The sequence below is a fragment of the Oncorhynchus kisutch genome, linkage group LG6 (genome assembly GCF_002021735.2).
Source record: "Oncorhynchus kisutch isolate 150728-3 linkage group LG6, Okis_V2, whole genome shotgun sequence".
NCBI classification, from domain to species: Eukaryota; Metazoa; Chordata; class Actinopteri; order Salmoniformes; family Salmonidae; genus Oncorhynchus; species Oncorhynchus kisutch.
In genome coordinates, this window is record NC_034179.2 from 41,843,205 (window position 1) to 41,852,217 (window position 9,013).

Consider the following 9,013-nt stretch of genomic DNA (forward strand, 5'->3'; position numbering starts at 1 on the left):
ATAATAGGCCTGATTGACAGAGTGCTGCAGAGATGGTTGTACTTCTGGAAGGTTCTCCCATCTCCAAAGAGGAACTCTGGAGCTCTGTCAGAGTGACCATCGGGATCTTGGTCATGTCCCTGACCAAGGCCCTTCTCACCCGATTGCTCAGTTTGGGTGGGCAGCCAGCTCTAGGAAGTGTCTTGGTGGATCCAAACTTCTTCAATTTAAGAATGATGGAGGCCACTGTGTCCTTCGGGACCTTCAATGCTGCAGACATGTTTTGTTACCCTTCCTCAGATCTGTGTCTCCACACAATCCTGTCTCGGAGCTCTACGGACAATTCATTCGACCTCATGGATTGGTTTTTGCTCTGACATGCACTGTCAACTGTGGGACCTTATATAGACAGGTGTGTGCCTTTCCAAATCAAGTCCAATCGATTGAATTTACCACAGGTGGACTACAATCCAGTTGGCCGCCAAACATCTCAAGGATAATCAATGGAAAAAGGATGCACCTGAGCTCAATTTCGAGTCTCATAGCAAAGGTTCTGATGTAAATAAGGTATTATGTAAATACGCTATTTCTGTTTAATACATTTGCAACAATGTGCTTTGTCATTATGGGGTATTGTGTGTAGATTGATTAAATAAATAAAAAATCCTCATCAATTTTAAAATAAGGCTGTAAGGTAACAAAATGTGGACCAAGTCAAGGGTCTGAATACTTCCGAATGCACTGCATGCGACATAAGCACATATTTACACTTGAATTTATTTAGGCTTGCCTTAACAAAATGGTTGAATACTTATTGACTCAAGACATTTCAACTTTACATTTTTTATGAGATGGTAAACATTTCTAAAAACATAACTCAACTTTTACATTATGGGGTATCAGGCTATGTGAATACTTTAAAGCACTGTAAGTAACTCATTTTATCTCTAGCTTCATAGTGTAAATTATGGGCTATAAACAATTTGAAGACAATTTGTAGGACCACATTAGATTTGATATCAGTTTCCACAAGACTGCACAGTTGTTTTAGGATGTAGCCCTACATTGAACAGTTTCTAATTTCACACCTAATACTGCGTCAGTGCCCTGCACACTGTGTCCGCAGTTTACAGCAGCCAGACTCCTGTATTAGAGAGAAACGGGCACATCAAAAGATAATTTAGTACATAACAGCTGTGATAAACGTTGCCTCAATTGTCTCCTCGATGAAACATGGTCACAGATAAGCCCTGCTAAAAAGTGTCCATAGTTGGAGGGAGGGGAAGACAGGAACTATCCAACTGTGCTCGTTTGTAGGAATGCACAGCTGGAATGGAAATTCCGGGCCTGTATTTTCTTAGCCAAGATGGCTGATATAGGCCTAGATGATGTGGCACTGGAAAATCCAACAAAGATTGACTAGAGCCAGTCATGTCACTTGGTAGTGATCACATGATCGGTTCTTTCAAGAGTTAGGAACTCCTTGTTAGTTAGGGTCAAAGGTTAGGGAAGCCTTGGAGACTTTAGTGCATCATGTAACAATCTTACTGAGGCCCATTAGACTCAGACTGTTTTTGTGCACACGTTAATCATAGAAATGCAAGGATTCTATTACCATTTCTCATGCACTTGTCTGCTTAAAATTCTGTCAATAAAGGCACACGTTGGAGAGCCTGAAGCTTTTCATTACATCCTGAACCAATAAAGTTTTACTCTGTAAAACATTGATGTGCCACTCAAGTGCTTTAAAGGCTGACATGCTTTTAGGGTTAGACAGATTGGTGCCATGGACTAGCTGAAGCTGTAGGCTATAGATGGAAGCCCGCAGTAATATCAAAATAGGTATACAGTGGTAATAATGGAATATACACCACCATATGAATCAAAGGTTGATCATGAGCAAAAAGTGTACTTTATATTCATTACCTCAAATTAGCAGAGGTGTTTTGGATGATTAATGCAACTTTGCATATAGACAAAACAGACAATGTTGTTATCCGTCAGTGGGAAATTCCAGAAAAATCATTCTGATGTGAACATGAAATAACTAAATGGGTGAAACTGGCCTTGCTTGAGAGTTTGGAGAGCAAGGGTATTGGTGACAGCTTCTTAGACTGATGTTGGTACCCTGTTAGATCGCCATGATTTTGTTATTGAATAACTTCACAATTGTTTTACATCTTTGTGTCAAATGTAAACTAGACGGATAACTAGACGGATAGCAAGAGATGTGCAGTAAGAAATACTTGTATATTCAACTAAGTCTACTCTAAGCCTAGGCTATGGACCTAGCTAAATCGACTATAATTTTTGTGAATATTCCAGTTAGGTAGTCTTTCTGGTCTTGTGAACAGCTAGTGATGTGGCTTGAGCAGTTTTGTATTTAACCTTTTAAGTCAGTTAACAACAAATTCTTATTTACAATGACGGTCTAGTAACAGTGGGTTTAACTGCCTTGTTCAAGGGCAGAACGACAGATTTTTACCTTGTCAGCTCGGGGATTCGATCCAGCCTTTCGGTTACTAGTCCAACACTCACCACTAGACTACCTACCGCACCTAAGGATTAGGACTGGATTAGTCTTAACTGTTTTATCTGTTTTCCTGAGAAGGACTTCAAATTCCTGAGAATGACTTCAAATCCCTACCAATTATGCTGTACGATAGCTAGGATCAATTGTATTGCATTATCAATTGAGTTACCTCGCTGTCTTATTTTTGTAAATATCTGTTAATTTAGGCTCCAGCAAAGCAGGTAACGTTAGCTAGCCATTATCAATCAAATCCCCCTACTAGTTAGCATCCTAATAGCGTATATTCTTGGTTAGTTAGCTAGGCTGTAGCGTAATGCCATTGCTGGATAAACTAGACCAGCGTTTCCAAAACACAGCCATGGTTTTGTCCAAGCGGATTCAATTAGTTAATCGTTAACCACAGTACAGAGTTTGGGAAACGCTGGACAAGTCGTTATGTTGAGCGGCATAGTATTAGCCCCATAGCCAGCGGTTGACTAGACCGTACATGCATGTCATGATGTGTTAGCGGATGTGTATGCTTTTTTGTATTGCTAGTTTTGATGCACGTAATGTTATCTATCAGACTACGGAACCACACAGATAGCCTTTAACTGATGTGAGAGAAATGTCTGTTTACCGGCGTCTGGTGGTGAGATGTTTTTCGGGTTATCACTGTCGCTTTTCACCACTGTTTTCTCCTCCTGCCGGTGTCTTCCACGCCAGCTGCATAAACACAGCTTGATCCTTCCGAGCTAAAACAAAAGGACACGCGATATGTGTATAGCTTAATAGCTAACGTTAAGTTAGCTAGCTACATTTTCTTCCTGAACTGGCACGTTCCATAAACCAAATCGCCTCAACCTCGCTGTCCGTGTGTTCAAAAACTCCCGCTGGACACGACTCGTGGGCAATGTTCAACCAGCTGTTATCGTGTTTTGTAAGTAAATCTAAACTTCCATCAAATGTGGTGGTACTTCACAGTCCATTCATTGAGAAAACGTTGACTGAAATTCCCTTTACAGCTATTGTAAGGGCAGTTTTATAGCTAAACATGCTATCAAACTGGAGCCTCTCGCTAAACGATTTGTAACGCCACTTCCAAGAGAGAATTTGCTGCGGAGTGAATCGTGATTGAGAACGCGCAGAGGTTCGTGACCGTGTGCGCGCTCTCGTGGAATGAGCGTATGTAGACCAGCATGCTCGGTCACAGGACATTGCCCATCAATCAGATTGCAATTTTTTAAAACACTAATACACTAAATGAGAAAAAAAGCCACTTCATATTTTACTAGGCTGCAAGGTGTAGGCTAATTATTGTATGAACTGAAGACGTTTGTTTAAATGAAACATATATAATCCTCAAGGATACTCCTTCATAATATGTTGGGAAAATCTGGTTGGCTACATTTTATGCATTCTTTATTATGCACTATATACACTAATTAGGTTGGAAACCCAGCTCTGAAACTATCATCTTTGTAGTGTATTTTTACCCGACAACTCTGCCATCCTCTGGAGCTTGTCTAAATGGCATCATCTAGATTACCATAATTTACACTGGTAGTTACTGTAGATGTTGCCTTGGAGAATAGCCTACATTTACTTGAATTGAGCTGAAACATAAACCATAAAAAGTCAGAAAAATGGCAGGTATGACTGTGAGAGGAAAGTCTCCTTTCATAGTTTGCTTCAAAATGACTGAAGAGTCAGAGATACAGTGCCATGCGAAAGTATTCGGCCCCCTTGAACTTTGCGACCTTTTGCCACATTTCAGGCTTCAAACATAAAGATATAAAACTGTATTTTTTTGTGAAGAATCAACAACAAGTGGGACACAATCATGAAGTGGAACAACATTTATTGGATATTTCAAACTTTTTTAACAAATCAAAAACTGAAAAATTGGGCGTGCAAAATTATTCAGCCCCCTTAAGTTAATACTTTGTAGCGCCAAGTCGCTTGGGGTATGTCTCTATCAGTTTTGCACATTGAGAGACTGAAATCTTTTCCCATTCCTCCTTGCAAAACAGCTCGAGCTCAGTGAGGTTGGATGGAGAGCATTTGTGAACAGCAGTTTTCAGTTCTTTCCACAGATTCTCGATTGGATTCAGGTCTGGAATTTGACTTGGCCATTCTAACACCTGGATATGTTTATTTTTGAACCATTCCATTGTAGATTTTGCTTTATGTTTTGGATCATTGTCTTGTTGGAAGACAAATCTCCGTCCCAGTCTCAGGTCTTTTGCAGACTCCATCAGGTTTTCTTCCAGAATGGGCCTGTATTTGGCTCCATCCATCTTCCCATCAATTTTAACCATCTTCCCTGTCCCTGCTGAAGAAAAGCAGGCCCAAACCATGATGCTGCCACCACCATGTTTGACAGTGGGGATGGTGTGTTCAGGGTGATGAGCTGTGTTGCTTTTACGCCAAACATAACGTTTTGCATTGTTGCCAAAAAGTTCAATTTTGGTTTCATCTGACCAGAGCACCTTCTTCCACATGTTTTGTGTGTCTCCCAGGTGGCTTGTGGCAAACTTTAAACAACACTTTTTATGGATATCTTTAAGAAATGGCTTTCTTCTTGCCACTCTTCCATAAAAGCCAGATTTGTGCAATATACGACTGATTGTTGTCCTATGGACAGAGTCTCCCACCTCAGCTGTAGATCTCTGCAGTTCATCCAGAGTGATCATGGGCCTCTTGGCTGCATCTCTGATCAGTTTTCTCCCTTGTATGAGCTGAAAGTTTAGAGGGACGGCCAGGTCTTGGTAGATTTGCAGTGGTCTGATACTCCTTCCATTTCAATATTATCGCTTGCACAGTGCTCCTTGGGATGTTTAAAGCTTGGGAAATCTTTTTGTATCCAAATCCGGCTTTAAACTTCTTCACAACAGTATCTCGGACCTGCCTGGTGCATTCCTTATTCTTCATGATGCTCTCTGCGCTTTTAACGGACCTCTGAGACTATCACAGTGCAGGTGCATTTATACGGAGACTTGATTACACACAGGTGGATTGTATTTATCATCATTAGTCATTTAGGTCAACATTGGATCATTCAGAGATCCTCACTGATCTTCTGGAGAGAGTTTGCTGCACTGAAAGTAAAGGGGCTGAATAATTTTGCACGCCCAATTTTAGAGTTTTTGATTTGTTAAAATTGTTGAAATATCCAATAAATGTCGTTCCACTTCATGATTGTGTCCCACTTGTTGTTGATTCTTCACAAAAAAATACAGTTTTATATCTTTATGTTTGAAGCCTGAAATGTGGCAAATGGTCGCAAAGTTCAAGGGGGCCGAATACTTTCGCAAGGCACTGTATATTGCCCATGGAAGGCACAGGGGCACATGCCCACTAAGATTTGTCCTGTAAAAAAAAAAAATGATAATAATATACAGTACATGTCAAAAATGTGGACACATCTACTCATTCAAGGGGGTTTCTTTATTTTGACTGTTTTCTACATTTTGGCTGCAATCTGAGGCTGGTAACTCTAATGAACTTATCCTCTGCAGCAGAGGTAACTCTGGGTCTTCCTTTCCTGTGGCGGTCCTCATGAGAGACAGTTTCATCATAACGCTTGATGCTTTTTGCAACTGCACTTGAAGAAACATTCAAAGTATTTGATATTTTCATGATTGACTGACCTTTATGTCTTAAAGTAATGACGGACTGCCGTTTCTCTTTGCTTATTTGAGCTGTTCTTACTATAATATGGACTTTGTCTTCTACCAAATAGGGCTATCTTCTGTCTACCACCCCTACCTTGTCACAACACAACTGATTGGCTCAAACGCATTAAGAAGGAAAGAAACTCCACAAATTAACTTAACACGGCACACCTGTTAATTGAGATGCATTCCAGGTGACTATCTCATGAAGCTGGTTGAGAAAATGCCAAGCGTGTGCAAAGTTGTCATCAAGGCAAAGGGTGGCTGGCTACATTGAAGAATCTAAAATCTAAAATATATTTTGATTTGTTTAACACTTTTTTGGTTACTACATGATTCCATATGTGTTATTTCATAGTGTTGATGTCTTCACTATTATTCTACAATGTAGAAAATTGTCAAAAATAAAGAAAAAACATTGAATGAGTAGGTAGGTGTATGCAAACATTTGACTGGTACAGTATATATTTTTAAATGGTTGTTGTTTCTCTGTAATATTGCTAGCCACCTAGCAATTTTATAAAGTTGGATTTAGCTAGCCCAGATAGGTTTCCGATCTCCCAACCTCATAGCTAGCTACCAAGATGCAATTGCAGGCAATCAATCAAGTTAGAGTAGTTATCTTGTCTAACTATCTTAGCTGGCATGCCTGCTGGCAAGGTTGATAGATTTTAGAAAAGCAAGAAATAACTAAATGTACTGAATAAGACTCACATTCCTTTCAATCTTTTACCCATATTTTAGCAGAGATGCGGAAAAGCATAGTTAGATTCTTTAAAAACAGAACTACCATTCACTCAGGAGGCTAGACAGCTCAAGAGGTATGCTTAGATATGCAGAAAAATTGACATTTTACACAGAATTAATCATAATGATTATGCCTCTAGATGAAAAGCTGTTTGGGGTGTTTGAAAAATGCACAATTCTCCAACTTCCAGACAGGGGGGCCTAGCCATCCTCAAGTACTTTGTGCCCCAACAGATTTTTGGGATGCATGATGCCCCCACTTGCCTATATGGACTTGTCAATACTTTCCATTGACAGTAGATGAGCCTTCAACTAGGCCTACATCTGCCGCGTGGTAATGAGTAAACGCAGTCTGGCACTCTACCTAAACGTCAATCAATCCTTGATTGCAGCCTGTTTAGATAGAGTGCCACACATTGTTTTGGCCACCACACCAAATTGGCTCAGGAAAGGCTTGGCTTCGTCTGTGTCCCCAAAGGCAGTACAGTAGCATTTTGGTGCCTGGGGTAAATAAGAGGCGAGCTACTGTACAAATGACATAAACAAAATGCAAATTTTTTGACAGGTTTTATTATATCAAAATACAAAACATATCTGAAGCAGAGTAAAGGTTACATGAGACTTTAGCATTCTGAAAATGTCAACTCAATAAGTTCAGCAGAGCCATCATGAAATGTGTATGTATGTAGGTGAGAAGGAAAGGGGCCTATAGTTGGTACTATTATCCAATACAATGCTACAGTACCTTGGACAGCAGGGCAAACATCTCAGTAGACATGATTTGCTATTTCTCATGAGCCTCTCTGGCGATTCAACGGACTGAAAACGGACGCCAATCCCAAATTGATCCCTTGGCCCTACCTCCTGGCACCTGTGTAAGTCTGAAAGCATCAGATAGCTAGAGCAATATGGTAACAGCTCCACCTTGTTCTCTGATGGGCTAGTTGGACATTTTGCCAGAAGCGGAGCCAATGCGGGGGGCGAAGGGTGTGGCACCTAGAGGGCCCACCTTAAAAATCTTTAAATAATCATTTCAACGATGATGTACCAAAGAAAAAACATTTAACACTATAAAACAAGGCTACATTTATATATATTATGATTTCATCAAATTCTGGAATTGGTCCGACCAGGTGTTGCTTATTTTATAAATCTATGTACAGCTTTGTCTGTTGCTATTCCCCCTTGAGGGCCCCCCTGGCCTCGGCCTGCCGGCTGCCGAAGGAACCAGGATCTTCAAAATTATTATTCATAAAAAAATGTTTTAAGTTATTTAGTACTTTTAATAGTTTTAATTTAGTTAACACCCTGCCGGGACTTGAGATAGACCTTCACAAGGAACAGCCAAATGACGCCTTTTGTCTACATTTTAAACAGCTAATAAATTAATGTAAAATACAGTACCTTCAGAAAGTATTCAGATCCCTTCACTTTTTCCACATTATGTTACATTACAACCTTATTCTAAAATTGATTAAATCGTTTCCCACCCCATCAATTTACACACAATACCCCATAATGACAAAGAAAAAAACAGGTTTACATAAGAATTCAGACCCTTTACTCAGGACTTTGTTGAAGCACCTTTGGCAGCGATAACAGTCTCGAGTCTTCTTGGGTATGACGCTACAAGCTTGATCCTGCCACCACCATTCTTCACCGTAGGGATGGTGCCAGATTTCTTCCAGACGTGACACTTGGTATTCAGGCCAAAGAGTTCAATCTTGGTTTCATCAGACCAGAGAATATTGCTTCTTGTGGTCTGAGTCTTTAGGTCCCTTTTTGCTAACTCCAAGCAGGCTTTCATGTGCCTTTTACCGAGGAGTGGCTCACTCTACCATAAAGGCTTGATTGGTGGAGTGTTGCAGAGATGGTTGTACTTCTGGAAGGTTCTCCCATCTCCACAGAGGAAATCTGGAGCTCCGTCAGAGTGACCATTGGGTACATGGTCACCTCCGTTACCAAGGCTCTTCTCCCCCGATTGCTCAGTTTGGCCGGGCGACCAGCTCTAGGAAGAGTCTTGGTGGTTCCAAACGTCTTCCATTTAAGAATAATGGAGGTCACTGTGTTCTTTCTGAAAATGTTGAAAAAGTCAAGG

The 9,013-nt window shown here is 40.5% G+C and overlaps 1 protein-coding gene across 4 annotated transcripts in view; it reads right to left on the reverse strand.

Moving 5' to 3' along the window:
* The window catches only part of arhgap32b (Rho GTPase activating protein 32b), a 220,648-nt gene extending 216,995 nt beyond the window's left edge, over nt 1-3,653 (reverse strand). For 3 of the 4 annotated variants that reach the window (XM_031826762.1, XM_031826761.1, XM_031826758.1), the window contains exon 1: nt 3,132-3,642. The gene's annotated coding sequence lies outside the window, so the exon portion shown is untranslated. Of the gene's footprint in view, nt 1-3,131 lie in introns of all 4 variants that reach the window. The other variant, XM_031826760.1, reaches the window with a different exon arrangement.
* Nucleotides 3,654-9,013: the final 5,360 nt, after the last annotated feature.